The sequence below is a fragment of the Diabrotica virgifera genome, chromosome 5 (assembly GCF_917563875.1).
Source record: "Diabrotica virgifera virgifera chromosome 5, PGI_DIABVI_V3a".
Taxonomy (NCBI): Eukaryota; Metazoa; Arthropoda; class Insecta; order Coleoptera; family Chrysomelidae; genus Diabrotica; species Diabrotica virgifera.
The window spans coordinates 75,521,994-75,542,141 of record NC_065447.1 but is presented as its reverse complement, the minus strand read 5'-3'; the positions used below and the strand labels follow the sequence as shown (position 1 = coordinate 75,542,141).

The window sequence follows — 20,148 nt, the reverse complement described above, 5'->3', positions numbered from 1 at the left end:
TACGTACCGATCCTCTTAAATTAAATTTGTAAAAGATGCCAGAAGAAAATAGTTTCAGAAAATAACTACACTATACAACGTCGGAACATACTAACCCAGAATGACTATTGTCACTTTACCAGTTGATATAGGTAGTGAAAGTACCGTCACGATCCAGTACTTTTGTGTCAAATTATCTTTATTCGCATCATTGATTGGTTATCTACTTAGCTTAGCGTATTTTAAACGTCAACTAATTATATTTATATTCCTAAGTAGAAGTCGCTTTAACATTCTACTGCTGTCAGAAAACAGAAAAAAAATGTTTATTTAACAAATAAACATTGCGTTTCGCTTAAATTCAATGTTCAAACAGTTTGAACATTCAATTTAAGCGAATTGGGAAATTAAATTTGCAGAAGATGCCACAAGAAAATAGCTTCAGATCACTATACAACGTCGGAAAATAGTAACCTAGAATGACTATTGTCATTTTACCAGTTGATAGAGTGAAAGTACTGTCACGATCGAATCCTTGTGTGTCAAATTATCTTTATTCGCATCATTGATTGGTTATCTACTTAGCGTATTCTAAATTCTAAACGTCAACCAATTGTATCTCCCTAAGTAAAAGTCGCTGTAATATGCAACTACCCGGTAACAAAAATATAATTTTCTAAGTTCTATGTATAATAATCACGGACGTACCTTTTTTCTGTCACTTCCAAATTAATGCGTTAGAGAGAATTCGATAAACTGTGACGCACTGAAAGCAGGTTTTGGTTTGACCTATACCAATAGTTTTATGCAGCAAAAATAAACGTCACACAAAAAAATATTTTCAAACGAAGGTTATTAATGTTCACTTTAAAACCTAACAATTACTGGAAAATAATAAAACGATTACTATTATTTACCATTTTGTTTCACTAAGCTATGAGAAACTAAAGACTTACTGCTAATAATGTGTTAATTGTATTAACTGAGAATCCGTTTTTACGAAATTTTGCATAAAAACGAGATGACCTACTGAGATACTACTATTTCAAGGAAGTGAATGCAATTTGTAGAATAATCGTTATATAAATATTTGCAAATTAACACAAATAATGTATTATGTGTTAATTAACAAAGGTTTGTAACAAAACGTCAAATAGTAATAAATATGTCCGTATTTAGTTATTTGCTACAGAATGTATTAAGACAGTAATAAAACGGTAAGATGCAGTAATTAAGTAATAATTATTATTAGAATATTGTACGCTGAGCACACGAAGTCCTAAATGATAGTAGAACACAGAACTTATGACATAGTCGTAATGGATATCGACTGAAAATAATCTGCCCAAGTTAGAAAATACGAACAGAAAAAATAGAGCCTCAAAAAAAATAAGCCAATCCATATAAAGAAAAATAATCTGTTTCGATCGTGTCTATTCAGACTGACAGACTTCGGTCGAACGTCGATCTTTACTGTAATTATTGTAACATGTCTAAACAGGTTTATATGTGCTCTTGCGGTATTTTGATCCAATAAATTATTTTGTCAGTTTCTTAATTCAGAATATGTGCCCCTAGAACTTTTTTTCAATATTCTCTGCGATTAAAACGGTGTTATCGGTATGTAATATATCGCACCCTTAGTAATATACAGGGCGATTGATTAGTTGGGAAAAGCTCCGTATATCCGTTATAATGGCGATAAAAGTTAATAACAAAAATTGTAGCCAACTTTGAGCTTCACATTACCAAATTAGTTAGAATGTTGCAGGGTGTTCGATAACATAGTGGCAGACCAAACTTATGTTTTTTTTTAAACGAAACACCCTGTATTTTATTTTATAAACGAAATCTTCTTAACTTCTCCATTACAAAAATATAAAGGTTTGGTATGTTATACAGGGTATTTACAAAGTTATAACCAATCTTATATGAAAATCGTAACAAGTTCAACTCCCTGCAAAATAAAAATAAGCACAACGGCAATGGTTTATTGATGCCACATTTTTTTATTTATTTTCAAAATTTTCATAAATTATTAATATTGCTAATTTTCTTTATATTGAATACAGGGTGAAACAAAACGCAAGTACATTATTTTCTCAGTAATTTTTCATTTTCATTTTTCCATGGACCAGTAACGTGGTCACCCAGATTACCAGCATTTAATAAACTGGACCGATTTTTTTGGGATTACTTTAAGAATGAAGATTATAAAATGCCTCCAACAACAACAAATGAGATGAAAAATAGAATACAAAGTGTATTTTGAAGTGTTAATATACAAATGCTTCGTAGTGTAAAGTAACTCATTCAATGACCGTTTTTAGGCATGCATACATGTGTTAGGAGGTCATTTTGAACAACTTATGTAATTAAATACTTAAAATACTTTATTAAAAGTAGCTTTTAATTTTTTCAAAAATGTTGTATTTTGTGTTCTGTTTTTTTGTAAAATTTTTTACTGATAAATTATTTTTTGTTCTTTATTTGTTACATTTACATAAATACAAAAGTAGTTTTTAATATCACAAAATGTTGCATTTTGTGTTTGTGTTTTTTTTTTGTCAAATTTATAAATAATAAATCATTTCTCTTTTTTTATTTGTTACACTTACATACAAAAGTAGTGTTTAATTGTTTCAAAAAGGTTGTATACTGTGGTTGTGTTTTTTTTGTAAAATTTATTACTAATAAATTATATTTCTTTCTTTATTTGCTACATTGTTACATTTATTATCAGATTGATAATAATCAATAATCGTAAATTGTCAATTTTAGACAATTCAGTCATGGCTTACTTAAAATTTGGAAAGATTTAGACCCGTCATTAATAATTTGCTCTGAAAAATGAAAATATCTCGAAAACTAATAAATTTAGATATAGAGAATGTTATATAAAAATTAAAGTACGATAATGGTACTTTTCGATAGTGATATAAAATACAGGGTGTTCCATTTAAAATTACTGAGAAAATAATGTACTTGCGTTTTGACTCACCCCGTATTCAATATAAAGAAAATTAGCAATATCAATAATTTATGAAAATTTTCACAATAAATAAAACATATGGCATGAATAATCCATTGCTTTTGTGCTTATTTTTATTTATACAGTGAGTTGAACTTGTTACGACTTTCATATAAAATTGGTTATAACTTTGTAAATACGATGTATAACATAACAAACCTTTATATTTTTGTAATGGAGAAGTTAAGAAGATTTCGAATATAAAATACAGGTTGTTCTATTAAAAAAAACATAAGTTTGGTCTGCCACTATGTTATCGAACACCCTGTAACATTCTAATTAATTTTGAAATGTGAAGCTCAAAGCTGGCTACAATTTTTGTTATCAACTTTTATTGCTATCTATTACTATAACTGATCTACGGAGCTTTACCCCACTAATCATCACCCTGTAGAGGCACAAATCAAAAAAGTAGATTTTTGGGAAATCACGTTTAAAGATTCTAGTTTCAAACATTCAGCTATTTTTTCGAATAACATGCTTATTATTTAAGTTCTAAATGTGAAATTTGGCAGATTTGTTATTTGATAATTGCACTATAAACATCAATGAGAAAAAACATTAATATAAATAAATTCCATTAATTACATGCAATGGAAAAAAATTCTTTCAAGTTAGTCACATACAGTACAAAAAAAAACATAACAGAAATAAAGAAAAGTTTGATCCCTTAAGTATATTATTAATGCCCTGTCACTGTTTATGCAAAATAGCGATCTATTATGACTTAGACCCATTTATTTATAATATTTTGCATAATATAACGGCTCAACTAAAAACTGTTCTATACAAAACAAAATGTTAAAACACAAAATCAGGATTTCTGTCATAGAAAAACATGATCATGTTACTGATTGCTACCTTGTAGCAGTAAAAAAAAGAGGTAGGTGTAGAGAGTGAGGGAGAGGCACAAATATGTGGCATTTTGTGGCCTTATCATTTAAAATCACAGTTAACACAAATTTTATGTTGAGGTTCTCTCAATTCAAGCTTGAGACACTGATTCTCTTAACACTGAGGTTCGCCCTTATGTTACTGAGGATATGCTATGTAGAAATTACATACAAATTAAAAAAAGGACAGATCAAAAGCTATTGAGTAGATCCGGAAATATAGAAAACTTTAGTAGTTTGAAATTGCTTGTTCGGTATTTGAACTCAGTGGATTTGTAGGTTCTCCCTAGTCACCATTTGAACTACATTTTTGAAAATTCGTAGAGGGTCCTGTGAAGGTACAATGTTTGTGCAATTATCTTCATTATTTCTGTCTTATGTTATTGCAAAAAATAGGTCTCTGGGATAAACAAATATAATAATTTTTAAACTAATTAATGGATCGGTCTCAAATTTTTAGGGTTTGTTAAGTACCCCACTACTCAACTTTGGGTGAAACACCAAAGTTTTACGTTATTTAATTAACAAATACCTAAGTCATTAACAAATTACTATTTTCACTCATTTTGCAGTTTGCGAAGCAACAAATTGACTTTTAAACTTTCAAAAATCGGCATTTTGAAGCTTTTTCGATGTTTTAAAAAATCAAGTTTTGTAATTTTATGTCAACTATTTAGTCGAGGAAATGAAACTGAAAAAATGGCAAAATATCGAAATTTTTTCGTCCAGCATCGATTTATACAAAAATTTGGGATTAGGCTCATTTCACCCTCTAGTTCATTTTCTATATTGAGCCGTTGTACGCTTTTGGTTTTTTAAGGGTGAAAACTACCTCTAATTGTAAAAAATTATAAAATAACATTTTAAACTTTAATATTGTCAACATTTCATTCTTATTAGTTACATAATGATTGTTTTATGCTTTAAGATATATCATAATATTTCAACCCTTACAACCACCCTTGTTCGAGCTATATATAAAAAATTGACTTATCCCAAAATAATAATTTCGGCTTGAATCGATTTACACAAAAATTTGAGATTAGGATCATCTCACCCTGTACTTCATATTCTATATCATGCTCCAGGGCGTAGATTATTTTTAAAAGTGTAAACTACCCCTTATTGCAAAAAATTATATAAAATCATTGTAAACTTTAATATGGGTAAAATTTGGTTTTGATTGGTTAAATAATGATTGTTTTATGCTAAAGGATATAATATCATATTTCAACCCTTAAAAACCACCCTTAATAACATTGCAATTTTTATAAGTAGATAATTTAATAGATCTATACAGAAAAAAAAGTAGAATTAAAGAATTACAAAAACATTTATTTACACAAAAATACGAATTTACAAATATGTACAAATACAAATAGTTTTTTAGTCACCTTCCAGTAGGTATTCGCGGTGTGCAAGTACTTGGAAAGGGAAACGAGAAACGACCGTGCGCGAGTCGCGGAGAAATATTGCATCTATCTTAAATAATTCATATTGTCAATTGAAATTGTCAAATTGACGTATATTTCATACCTTCTGTCATTGACGCAGAAAAATTATATATTGCTCCACAATATTGATATGATATGCAATTATTATATAAAGGTAAATTTAATTAATTGTATTTTGCTTGCAGTACTGCATTTTAATAACTGATTTTATTTACTACATACAATTGTTTACGTTTGCCAAACATAACCTGCATCTTATTTTTTCTTCTTATTATTTTTTTGGACTATGGCCTTGACAATTATCCAGCAACCAGGACTAATATAATTGGCCAATATAATTAAAAGTGCGAATAAAAGTACAGAGCGTAGAAATAGAGGTCGCTTTGCCGAACTTGCACGGTCCCAATAGGAACTATGTAGTTCTGTGGTATTATATACATTGAAAATGCTCTAAGCAGACTATTCCAATGTTTCGAAAAAAAATTCGTTTTATAATCATAGCTCCTTTATTTTTGGCGGTAAAAAGTTTTTCCAAAAATGATGTAGGATTTTTAAAGATCTATATGACTATGTAAATTAAATTCCGTAAGATCCCTTAGTTTTTAATTGGGGTGAGTTTAAAGGGATCGATAAGGGGGTGTTTGCTCGTAAATAGAGATATTAAACAGCTATATCTCGCTATGAAATTTCGCATAGCTGAAATTGTAGCGATGAAAAAAGCTACAATTTAGTAGTCTTTAATTTTTTGGTATCTCTAGTATTTTCGGAGATATTTTGAAGAAAATATCGCGTTTTTTGCACTAAATTGTTAATAACTAAAAAAATTTTTTGAGCTCTAGGCTGGAAATAGGTAGTTTCTTTCCTACAGGTTTACATTAACTAAAAAAGTTGTTAGATACCTGGATAATTCGGTGTCCTGAGAAAATCCCTATTTCCATGGACTAAAGAATTTTCGAGCCTACTTCGTATATTGATTTTATATTTACCACTGCGAATATATTAGTACCTAGCGGTACATAATTTACTCATCATAGGTAAATTTCATGAATAATTACAAAACAAAGTATATGTATGTCCGTGTGTCTCGCTTTTTCTTTAAAGTTGAAACTAATTATTATAACTGTGTTTCATGATTCAGCTTCCTTTAGCGCTCATTTTTTACTTACTATTGTCATTAAACTTGAGTAGATTTAAACAAACCCACACACATAGTTTACCAATAAGGAAGATTGTGGTTAGTCTTTTTGACCTAATACTGCATCTCTGCATTTGTGTTATTGAAAATTATATCGAATCGTTCCATATAATTCACCACCCACGAGGTGTATTCTTCCGTATAATTTCGCGGATTAAACGACAATATTGTTGATGTCGATAAGGATCTATACCGGTATTTTACAACAGTACATCTTAAAAACGGTACTACTTATGAGGGTAGAAAAGAAAATACTCAAAAATATTGTGTATGAAAAAAGTTGAATCAATTTAATGTTTTCTGATTTTATTTTTTTTTTTCGGTACGTAAATATACAACGATGACGGTTTCCGATGCGCGAAAAAATGGAAACCACGTCATTCCGCAAACGTCATTGCAAAAGTCAAACTTTTGCACATGAATTATCGGTATAATATGCGGGATCAATATATCCTACCATTTGCATTTTTTAGACGTTTTACAGAACTTAGGACTCCGTATCTGTTTAGGAGCTATGAAATCAACTCCAAATAAAGCTTTACATGTAGAAGCTTTAGAAATTCCACTCAATTATAGAAGGAAATATCTCAGCCAGAAATTTTTAATGAAAATTCGTTACCTAAATATCGGTCTTTAACTCACCTCAGCTTTGCGAGGCTTTTCGAGATCTGTCAAATTTTGACTGTGATTATAACGTGATTGACAGCTTTGGACTTGAAGATTTTCATTCTTTTTTACATACAGTTAAATTAGTAAAACCAAGTTACCATGAAAATAGTGATATTAGCTCTAATATCTTAAGAACATTCTTAGAGAATTGGCCAAACTCTGTAAATATATATACAGATGCATCTAAGACCTTAGTTGGCACTGGATGTGCCTTTTACATACCTGCTACTAAAACAGAAAAAATGTTTAAGTTAGGCCATGATTTTTCTATCTTCAGTGCTGAAGCCATAGCAATTTATGAGGCCCTGCAATATTTTAAAGAATCAGAAGATATATCTACAACAATTATTTCCGATTCACTCTCTGTTCTTCTTGTTATTCAAACTATAGATTTTCCTAATAACAATTCAAATATTTATATCCTACTAATTAAGAAAATCCTTTTTGAAATTCATAAAAATAAAAGAAGAGTGAACTTTTTATGGGTTAAGGCTCATATAGGACTAACGCATAATGAATATGTTGATAGTTTGGCTAAGGAAGCTATTGAGTATGGTACTTCAAATAATCGTAAGTTTTGCATATCTGATTTAGTTAACACTATTAAGCATCGAGTTAAAAATCAGTGGAGTCAATCATGGCGAGATCTTTGTAAACAATCCAAATCTCAGTATTCACTGATTCAACCTTCTGTTCCAAATATATATTGGTTTAAAACTTATGTAGTACCTCGAAGATATATAACAACATTAATTAGAATGAAGTTTGGACATGCTCGTTTCCCTCTACATCTATCAAGAATTAAAGTTTTTGATTCAAATCTTTGTACTGAATGTCAGAAGGTGGGTGATTTGAATCACACTTTCTTTGAGTGCACAAAATACATTCCATACACCTATAATTTAATCGAAGATTTAATAAAATGTAATGTTTTTCCACCTTTCAATGTATCCCATCTATTGTCTCTGAATAGCAAAAATATATAAATATGATTGTTTAATGAAATTTATCTATGAAACTAAAATTAACCTCTAAACTTTTAATCCTGATAATTTGATATATTATGTACATATGAAAAAAGAAGAAGATGTATAATGGAAAAATGTGGTGAGCAACTTGGACAGTCCATAGCGGCCAGCTGCAACTTTTGAACTGAGTAGAGAGCTGTGGAAGAGTTTGCTATGGAACTCTAAGGACCTCATTGCCTTCTTTATGTATGAATAGAATAGAGTTGCACAAGTTTGACTTGAATGTTTGAACTTGACTTAAGTTTGACTTAATTTCAAGTCAAACTCAAGTCAATCCTTCTGAAAAATAATTCAAGTCAAGTCAAACTGGTCAATCGTACAGGTTTGAAAATTCAAACTGTTTGTCAAACTAGTTTGAAAGAGTTTGAAAAATAATTTATTTCGTAGATATACTTTTTTAACAATCCACGAGGAAAATAAAATTCCTGTAGCTGGCTGTATACCATAAATCACAAAAAATACAGGATCCTTCGTAAAAGGTATATTTAAAAGACCCTAATAAGGGTTGCATCACAAAACAAAACGTTTTCGGATTAACAAGTAATCCATCATCAGTGTTAAGCCAATAACATGCATGCGTGAGCCATCAAAAAGTTATGGGTAAAAACCCTTTAAAAGGTATAAGATCTTATATTATACTACATATTATTATGTTTAAAATAGATGTTGCAAATATTCCTGGATATTACCCAGGACAACACAGGACTCTAACTCACGTGGATGTGATATGAAAGGGATGAACCTCACATATTGAAAATTGAGTGTCAACTATATCTTTTAAAGGGTTTTTACCCATAACTTTTTGGTGGCTCACGCATGCTTATTGGCTTAATTGGCTAAATTGGCTTAATTGGCTCATTGGCTTAACACTGATGATGGATTACTTGTTAATCCGAAAACGTTTTTGTAAATTCAAAGGACTGTAACTTTTTTTTGTGTGTACTATTGTATATAGGTAAGTGAGGTTCAATCAACCTATTTGTGACCCCAGAATTTGTGGTATAATTTATGACCAATCTTTTCGGGACACCCTGTATACTGGAACAGATACGGCTTGAAAATTAATTTGATAAAAACTAAATTTATGAAAATCGCGAAATCAAAGAACATCAGAGCTAATCTTGTAATAGACAATATAGCGATTGAGCATGTATCCTGTTATAAATATCTAGGTACTTGGATCACAGACGATACTGATCAAACAAAAAAGGTTAAATGCAGAATAGAAATTGCTAGATCAGTCTTTAATAGAATGCGCAAACTCTTTTGCAATCGTGATATCAACATAAAGTTACGAATATGAATGCTGCAGTGTTACATATTTTCCACCCTGTTATATGGAGTTGAGGCTGGACACTAAAACAGTTGACCATAAAAAACATAGAAACATTCGAGATAAGCGCATTCTCAAAATATCATGGATGGACCGCGTCAATAACACGCAAGTACTCCAAAATTTAGACAAAAGATGCGAAATTATAAATGAGATAAAAACTAGAACGATGGAATACTTGGGGCACATTATGAGGGGTGAAAAGTACGAACTTTTCGTACGAAAAGAAATATCATGCAGGGCAAAATTAAAGGCAAAAGAAGTGTTGGAATATGAAAAATATCATTGCTTCGCAATCTACGTGGATGGTTCGGATATAGTTCGATTGAACTTTTTAGGAGCGCTGCTAACAGAGTCGCAGTGGCCAAGGTGATTTCCAATCTCCGCTAGGAGTGACACGTGAAGAAGAAGAAGGATAATTACAATAGGAAGTAGGATTCTAGGAAGTCCAAGCAATTCAAAAACTCTGTAGGATAGTTGAGTACATAAACCTGGTTTATAACTGTATAAACGAAAATAACTTTCCTGAAAGAAAATTCTGAATGGTCACATTAGAATCATAGACATCTATAATGCTGCTCATTCACTCAGCCAATTATGGTTACTGAACTGTTCTGCTGCAGCATCTCTACGTGCCAAAACAAACTGTTGTTCTCTATCATAGAGTCACAAAAGAATTCACTGTCAAATATTATTGGTGCATTCATAAATTTTTTCAGAAAGATATAATATTTAGTTATGTCTTGATAATAACTGAAATTTAAAAAATAAAATAAGAGTAAATGACAAAACAACAAATTGAATGAACATACTACGGATCTTTCAACATAGGTTATAGTTACATAGTTATAGGTTATAGTTTAACAAGAAAGTTTAAAATCCTACAGCATTCACCAGAAATAATACGAGGAAAATATCAATACCATATATAAAAGGACTATCCGAGAAACTTAAAACAATAGGAAATAAATTCAACATTTCAACAACATTCAAAACAACAAACACATTGAGATCTATTCTATCTAAAACTAAACCTAACAATGATCAAGAAAGAACAAAAAATTGCATTTATAAAATACCTTGTGAATGCGAACAATTTTATTTAGGTGAGACATCAAGACCATTAGACGTTAGAATAAGTGAACATCAATCTTATATTAAAAATAGAGAATTTGAGAGATCTCAAATATGTCAACACGCATGGGATAATGAACATAGAGTTCAGTGGAGAGATTCAAGTATAGTCCTGAAAGAATCAGATAGTAAAAAGAGAAAAATCAAAGAAGCGGCTCTAATTATGCTAAATGAAACCAATTGTGTCGCAAATTCCTCGGTAGAATGCAGTAGGATGTGGTTACCCATACTGAAAGAGGAAGTCAATAGAAAGAAAATACCAAGATTAGTAAGTCAATAATATCGAGCTAGTACATATTTTATATTTTAGTATTACTTATATATCTAGTATTATTAATAATATTTATAATTTAAACATGTTACATGTCAGAATTTGGTATTATTTTTTGAGAGTAAATTAATGTAAGACCAAATACTTACGATGTCGGGATAGTATCACAGGGTTTTTCCTGGTTTTCCCTTGTGATTTACTATGAAGTCTCTAACGCGAGAATTTTACTGTCGTTGCATTTGGTTGTCTTTTTAAAGACATATCACATGCTATAATTTTTTATGACGGATATTCTTGAGTTGGGGTTAATTTCATGTAATCGAATGAACTATCTTTCAGTAAGTCGTCCCAGGAACGCAACTCATAAATATTGGCAATATCATTTTAAAGTCTTCTACTTTAAAATGTATAATATATGTCTGAATTGCCAATATAAATGAGTGAGATTAAATAAATTATTAGAAGAATTTTTTTGCTTAGCAACAACACTTTAGTTTATTTTAGTAATATTTTGTATTTTGACAACGGCACCCGATTTGGGCGTCGAAACGTTAATAAAATTATTTTTTTCATTTTAATTGTGGCTTATTTCCCATATAAATAATTAATCAAGAAAGTTAAAGCTTCATAAATAAATAATTCTACAATTTACAAATTCTTTTCAAAAATGTAATTAAAAAACTGAGATAATAGACAGCAACAGGGTCAGGACAATATTGGGGCTACTCTAGTTTCACTACTACTACTACTCTTACCTAGAATAGAACTCATCTTCAACACAATGTCAAGTCTATTGTCTTGGTATGCGGTATACTAAAATGTTACTTTTGAAATGACCTAGATACCTGTACATAATATAGAGTATTAGATTTTATCTTGAAATACCACAAATCCTGTTTGTTGAGGTTTTGTGGTTACTTATACTGTAATATTAACTGGATAATACTTCGTCAAAATTTTTATTAGTAAACACACATAATAACAATATTTCAAGAATTGGCGAAGATAAAAACATTGTACAAGGAGCATGGAACAGTTCAGTACTAGATAATATATAAACTATTTAAGGGCACATTGAAAACAAATTATGGCCTACTTCGGGAGTAGAAAAAATAAGAAAATATTTAACTGCTAAAATATATAAGTAACAGAACAGAATTAGAATGTAAGAATGAAAAAATGTTTCTGTAATACAATTCTCTTTATAACCCAACAATATTTTGTTTAAATGGACAGTAAACTATTATAATATCTGCTATAGTATATAAATACATCCAAAGTGGTGGCGAGTTTAGCTATCCTTATTCCTGTGTTGCGTTTTTAATCTGTAAAATCCTTGCACTATTACTCCAGGGAAATAAGCTAGAAATAGACCATCTTCGGGACACTCAAAGATTCAGGTAGCTGACTACTTTTTTAGTTATTGTAGACCTGTAGGAAGAAAACCTACCTGTCTCCTGCCTAGAGTTCGCATCCGTTTTTTAATTATTAACAATTTAGTGCAAAAATCGCGATTTTTTCGTTTTTTTGCACCCCATTCAAAAGATAAATAATTGTCATAAAATTACAAAATTAAATTTTGTAGAACATAGAAAAACCTTCAAAATGCCGATTTTTGAAAGTTAAAAAGTTAATTTGTTGCTATGCAAACTGCAAAATAAGTGAAAATCGTTATTGGTTAATAACTTTTACTAAAACTACCTTAAAACTGTAGTGTTTCACATAAAGTTGGGTATTGGGGTACTTAACAAAACCCTCAAAATTTGAGACCAATCCATTAGTTTAAAAGTTATTCTATTAGTTTAAAAATTTGGCATTAGTATTTTTGAATATATCAGATATTTTTTTTTTATCTTTTTTTAGTTCATTTTGATAGAATCACTTTTCTACTTTCATTTGGCATACGCAGAATTGCCCTATCTTCATTATCTCCTGTCTTATGTTATTGCAAAATAAAGGTCTCTGGGATAAACAAATAGAATAACTTTTAAAATAATTAATGGATCGGTCTCAAATTTTGAGGGTTTGTAAGTACCCCAATACCCAACGTTGGGTGAAACACTACAGTTCTAAGGTAGTTTTAGTAAAAGTTATTAACAAATAACGATTCTCACTTATTTTGCAGTTTGCAAAGCAACAAATTGACTTTTTAACATTCAAAAATCGGTATTTTGAAGCCTTTTCAATGCCTTTGAAAAAAATTCAAATTTGTAATTTTATGTCAACTATTAAGCTTTTTAATGGGGTGCAAAAAATCGAAAAAATCGCGTTTTTTGCACTAATAATTAAAACACGGATGCGAACTCTAGGCAGGAAACAGCTAGGTTTTCTTCCTATAGGTCTATCTACAGTAACTAAAAAAGTAGTCAGCTACCTGGATCTTTGAGTGTCCTGAGAGAACCCTTATTTCTCTGGATTATATCCACTACAGGTACTTACAACATAGTATCAACTGAAAATTAGCCTTGAGGGCATAGGCGCAAAATGTCTCCTGTCAAAATGTTCAATGTGTTTTAAATGGATTCATTTTTTTCAAATCCTGGGAAAACAAAAAGTATTTTTGAATGAAAGATGACGTTATTACCTACCAGAAAACTTCTCTAATGTTTATTTTAACAAGTTATAGGGATGAAAAAAAAAAGAGAAAAAGTGTGACTTTTAATTTCAAATATCTCATTCAAAAGAAACTTTTTGGTTATTCTAAGGGACTTTCGGCCCTCGGTAATAATGCAGTCTTTCATTCTGCATTTAAATTTTTAAAAAATACTTGTTAATTTTCTCAGAACTCGAAAAAAATGAATACATTTAAATTACATTGAACATTTTGACAGGAGACATTTTATTTATTTATTTATTTATTTACGGGCAAGCCCAATTGAGAAAAAGATTATTACAAAAAAAATATTACAAAGACAAAAGCAAAAACAGTGTCAACACAAAGAACAAATATTACAATATGTATTAGATAACAAAGCTATGTTAAAGGAAAAAAAAGAACATTACGATATTAAAAACAAACAAAAGTTTAAGCTTAAAAATTGATGATAGAAATTATATCATTAACATCTAGTTATATTTGTAAGTGCCCAACACCGAAAGGTACAAATGGGTCTACTGATTAAGTCGAATTAGACCAGTCAAGGTAGTATGTAACTCTAATACTGTGAAACTAGCCCTTAAATCAGGCAATAAACTTAGGGGGTCAATCTACAGCATCTCTAGAGATCAAACCAGAATGGAAATAGATGCTTACAAGGCAGCAAAAAGAGAACTGGAAGAAAGAAAATCTGCTGGTGAAGTAAATCTGGGCATTATATATCAAAATGGGGCCCCAGTAGTTAAAGAAACTAAGCAAAAAAACTAGTTTCATCCCCATTAGCAGTATTTTATCAAAATGTTGGTGGCCTGTGAACCAAATTATTTGATGTGATAAAGAGTATTTCATGTTGTTCGTATGACATTATAATATTTGCTGAAAGTAACCTTAATGATAATATAACCGATGGTGAGATTACATGTGTTGGCTTTAATATCTACAGATTTGACAGATCTTTAAGGACGAGTCCCAAACAAAGCGGTGGTGGTGTTCTGGTTTTTGTGAGCAAGAAGATACAATCTCAACGTATCTCTATTAATGAAGACAGAGTTGAGCAAATCTATATCCTATGCCAATATAAAACAACAAGGTTTGTGGTGGGTGGAGTATACATTCCTCCACAATCTTCACGAGATACTTACAGTTTGCATTGTCAATCTATAGAAGATATTACCATACGTTACACTTCACTTAACATATACATATTTGGTGATTACAACCTACCCAATGCAACTTGGCTGAATGACGAGTATGGATTAATGGTTCAGTGTCCTGGAGGGGATCCTGCAATAGATGTTGCTCAAGAGTTAGGGTTTTTAAAATTCTTTCAACACATTAATGTTCCTAATAATCGTAATGTATTTTTAGATTTGGTTTTTTCAAATGTTAGGGAATTAAATGTCTTGAAAGCAAAAGATCCTTTGGTAGACCCTAGCCAACACCATGTGGGTTATGAGTGTTTTTTAAACTTAGATTTAACTGATTCACAAAATTTAAAATATGATGAATTTTTTTGTGATTTTGTAAATGGAAACTACGCTGAACTCAATAACTTCCTTGCATCCATAGATTGGCAGAACTGTCTGGTTGAGGGTGTTGATAATTCTGTGGGTTTGTTCTATGATGTTCTGTTGACGGGGATAGCATTGTTTGTACCATTAAAAAGATTCAGAACATCTACCTTCCCTAAATGGTTTTCCCACGAACTCAGGAATTTAACGCAGGAGAAAAAACGTGCCCACTCTATGTACATGAGAAGTCAGTCTGATGCTGAATATGTTAGGTTTTCTCGCCTTAGGGCTGAGTGTAAGCGTTTGTCTGATACATGCTTTAGTGGCTATATGGGTGGAGTAGACATTAGCTTAAAAAATAACCCTAAATCATTTTGGAAGTTCATTAATGACAAGCGATCTACTCATAGCTTACCGAGCTCTTTATTTTATTTAGACCAATCAGCATCTAACGGTCAAGATATAGCAAATTTATTTAAGAAGTTCTTTCAAACTGTTTACTTGCCTAATAATGGTCAGCTCCGGGTGCCCTGCTACCCTGAGGGTAGCAATGTAAGTACATGTATTAGACCTGCTGCGATATCCATAATTGAAATTTTTGACAGTATAAGTGATCTTCCCAATAAGCTGTCAGCTGGTCCTGATGGTGTGCCTAATTATCTTTTGAAAAAGTGTGTCTGTACTCTAGTCATACCTTTGCATTTACTGTTTAACAGGTCTTTAGCGACATCTATGTTTCCGGCTGCTTGGAAGGAGAGCTACGTTATACCTGTATATAAAAATGGGCAAAAGGATAACATTGAAAATTATCGCAGCATATGCATTCAGTCTGCAATACCCAAGCTTTTTGACAGCCTGGTGGCCAAGCAGCTTTCTTGGTTGTGTAACGGATTAATTTCTGATTCGCAGCATGGCTTTCGCATAAAAAGGTCTGCTGCGACGAACTTGGTCGAGTATCAGTCTGACTTATTGTGTCAAATGGAGGATCGTAAACAGATAGATGCCATATACACGGATTTTTCGAAAGCGTTTGATCGTGTTGATCACCAAATACTCTTGGAAAAGCTGGTGTCTGTGGGTTTTGATGTTAACTTTGTCGAGTGGATTAAGAACTCCTCATCGGGGCGTACTCAACGAGTGAAGATTGGTAGCTATTTATCTGACATTATTACAGTAAGCTCCGGAGTTGCTCAGGGTGGCCATACTTCTCCGCTTCTATTTATCATCTTTGTTAATGATATAAATAATTGCTTTTTGAATAGTAAATGCTTAATGCTAGCTGATGATCTGAAATTCTGGAGACCAGTGGATGGTTTGTTGGACCAGGCGTTGTTGCAGGAGGATCTTGATAGACTGCAGGAGTGGTGTGTTCGAAACAAACTTTTCTTGAATGCCAGGAAATGCTGTTTTATAAGCTTCTTTCGGAAAGTCAGTAGAATTGAAACAGATTACATCATTAATAATCAGCCACTTGAATATGTATCTTCCGTTAGGGATTTGGGTGTTGTTTTGGATGAGAAGCTTTCTTTTGTGGAGCATATAAATGCTGTATCTGTGAAGGCAGCTAAACTTTTGGGATTTGTTACAAGAAATTGCAAATTCTTCTCTATTGAATCTACTAGGCTTGTTTACTGTAGCTTAGTAAGGTCCCTCTTGGAGTACAGTTCTGTGGTTTGGTCACCCTATTTCCAGACTCATATTGATACTATCGAGAGAATACAACATAGATTCTTGAGATCATGTGCTTACTATACACAAACTATCATTGTCAATCACGATTATTCTTTTCTTGAACAACAGTTGTCCCTACCTCCACTTAAGGTACGCCGTGACATAGCAGGTGCTGTTTTCATTTTTAGGATCATAAATGGACTTATAGATTCTCCCAATCTTTTAAGTCAGATTAATTTTAATGTTCCTTATCAAGCTCTCCGTTACCATAATATGTTTAAAATACCTTTCCATAGAACATTGTATGGCGTTCACAACCCACTTGATAGGTATATGGGATTGTTAAATAATTACGAACTTGATTTATTTAATATAACTCTAAATCAATTAAAAAGATCTCTGCTCTGTGATGTTATTTTTATACTCTTAAGTGTTATGTTTGTATGTTGTATATTTTTTTGTAGTCAATATTTATGTTATATATTAATTTTTGTGACATATGAAATTTTTCAGTGTTTTTATACTTTTCTAATTCTCTATTTTTTAGATTAATTAAGTCATATTTAACACATTGAATTTATTATTACCTTTTGGAAATGTATTAATATTTAACTGTAATTTTTCTGTTAATGGGGTTATCCCGTATAATAAATAAATAAAAATAAATAAAAATAAATAAATAAATAAAAGTAAAGTATATTTGTATGTTCAACAAATGGTTTTTAAATCTTTACAAGGAATTGCAGAATATATTCAGGTCATTTAGAGAATTCACAAGTCTAAGTGTTTGTGGTAAAAAATTGTTGCAAGTATAGTTATATCTATGGAAGCTTATATGAAAAGTTTGAGTTTGTCTTGTTGACCGAGTAGGAACAAAAAGACTAATTTTTGACAGAAGATCGGGACAGCTCTGCCCTGCTTAGTAGCAATGTCTGATCTACAATTTTCATTTTTTCGTGATAAGTTTATAAATCCAGTACTACTTAGACATTTAGCGTCTTATTGCTTAGTCAAAAAGTTCTTTTCTGCCATCTCAAATCATACAAAAGCATAAATTTGTTTGTCCTTTCTACAACTAATAGCTCTGCTGTTGTGCTTTGAATAAACATCCTATTAACCTTATCATGAAAAAACGAAAATTGTAGATCGGACGTTTTTACTAAGCAGGGCAGAGCTACTATTACCATTAATAATGTTGAATAACATTGTCAGATCTTTTTTTTTTCTATGAGTTTCCAATGAAGTAATATTCAATAATAATTCAATATCCGTGTAGCTACGATATATATGTTTTTTAAAAGATACATACAGTACGTAAATCGTTCTGCTGGACATAGGGAATATACATTGAGATCATTGTGGCAAGTGCGCTAACCTGTGTTAGTTGAAACTTCTGTTCGAATACGAGTTTCTGGTGCAATATAGAGCTGTTACAACAAATAGAATGAATGATTTTGAATGCAAGGCAGTCCATAAATACATCAAAAACAAAGATTATGACTGATGAATTAATAACTTTACTTTAATTTTTAAAATATCTTTTATTTCAAAATTAATTTCCTAATTAAACAGACACAGTTTTCCCATTAGGTCAAAAATAGTTCTACTGCAATATCACGTTTTGAAATTTATTTTTGTCACCCAAAATTAATTGTCAATTTTGAGGTTAATGCCCCTTAATTCTAACAACTATATTGTCATTGACAGAGCGAAGTTGCCACAATTATCTTAATATAATACAACATACGTATTTATGTATCTAAATATATACAATGTATGTTCCCTATGTCCAGCTAAACGATTTACGCACTGTATCTGAGAAAGGTATGTTGAACTCTATCAAGTTTATTTTTATGAACTAGATAATATGGAGACCACACAGAGGAACAAAAATCAAGATGAGATCTAACAAGTGAACAATATAAAATGCTCACTGAATTGATATATTATGTGAAATCACGAGATGTTCTTTTAATGAAACCAAGCATTTTCATAGACTTTTGGGCAACAGTACTAATGTGGTGTTTAAAGCTGAGTGAAGAGTCTAATATTATGCCCATTTGTGTGCATGATTGCAATGCTTGATCGTTAATAGTATAAAATCATGTGTTAGCAAATGGTGATTGCTACAGAAACGCACAATATGACACTTACCAACATTTAATTCCATGCCATTAAGGGAGCACCACTGGGACAATTTATTAATATATTATGATTGTAGTCCAAGAGCATTATCATGAGATATTATTGTAAAGCACTTAAGGTGATCAGCGAAAAGGAGAGCTTTTGTATGGGAAAAACAAGTGGTAATATCATTAATCAGATTAAGAGGAACTTCCAAACGTAAATTGAAACAATTTATCAAAAATTTAAATCTAAGCCATGAATAATAACAAATTTGTACAAAAAAATAAAATTATAATATTAATTCGACCTAGGCCCTCAACTAAGAGCAAGATGTATCGTAAGAGCAACAAAGCAATCTTTTTAAAACAACAATAAGACCAGTGCTCACTTAGGGATGGGAAACATAGGCAATGACAACTGGAGATGAAGAGTTACTACGAATCTTTGAAAGAGAATATTGAGGACCATATATGGCAGAGTTAATGAACATGGTCTGTAGGGAAGGCGATATAATTTCAAACTCTCAAGATTTTGGTGATGCAGATATCTTGAAAAACCATCAAAATAAACTGCCAATGCTAACATTTTAAAATATTATGCTAAATAGCCCAGACAGAAGAAGAAGGTGGTGACTTAACACATTGATGTACAGTGTGTCAAATGTATAAGCAAATGTTGTGATACTATATTTATTTTGCAAAGTAGAATAGGAAAATTGCTGAATTTCTAAGAGCTTATAGTTTATGGAAACAATGAGTTTCTTAACATTATTTGTAAACATGTGGATGATGACCATGGGCATCGTGTCATATTTAATATGCATCTGTAGATGTAATGTGACATTTTTTGACACTGATTTTTTGTTACAACTCGTTATCTTAAAAATGTTGTCTAGAGACATTGTGGCACATTACATCAATGGAAATTAGACATCTATAGACGTTCTGTCCATCAACATGTTAAACTCAGATATCTGGACAATGTGCAGGAAGATTTATAAGAGATTGGAGTATGGGGAGGAGGAAGATACTCGAAGGAAAGGATGGAAGAATGTTTTGAGGCAGGCCAAGGTTCACGAAGGGCTGTAGCGCCAACTGATAATGAATACTCCTATACAAAAACTGACACTAAGTTTAAATGTAAGTTTGAACATAACTTACAATATATTTCCAAAGAGATTAAGGGAACTTCCATGTAAATTGAAACTACATTATAACTTAGGACAAAAATAAAATGTGTAAAAACAGCAAAATACT

General features: G+C 31.2%; 1 protein-coding gene across 1 annotated transcript in view; it reads right to left on the bottom strand.

Moving 5' to 3' along the window:
* LOC114326685 (F-box/WD repeat-containing protein 1A) overlaps positions 1 to 20,148 on the bottom strand; it is a 321,344-nt gene that overhangs the window by 300,366 nt on the left and 830 nt on the right. The window lies entirely within an intron of this gene.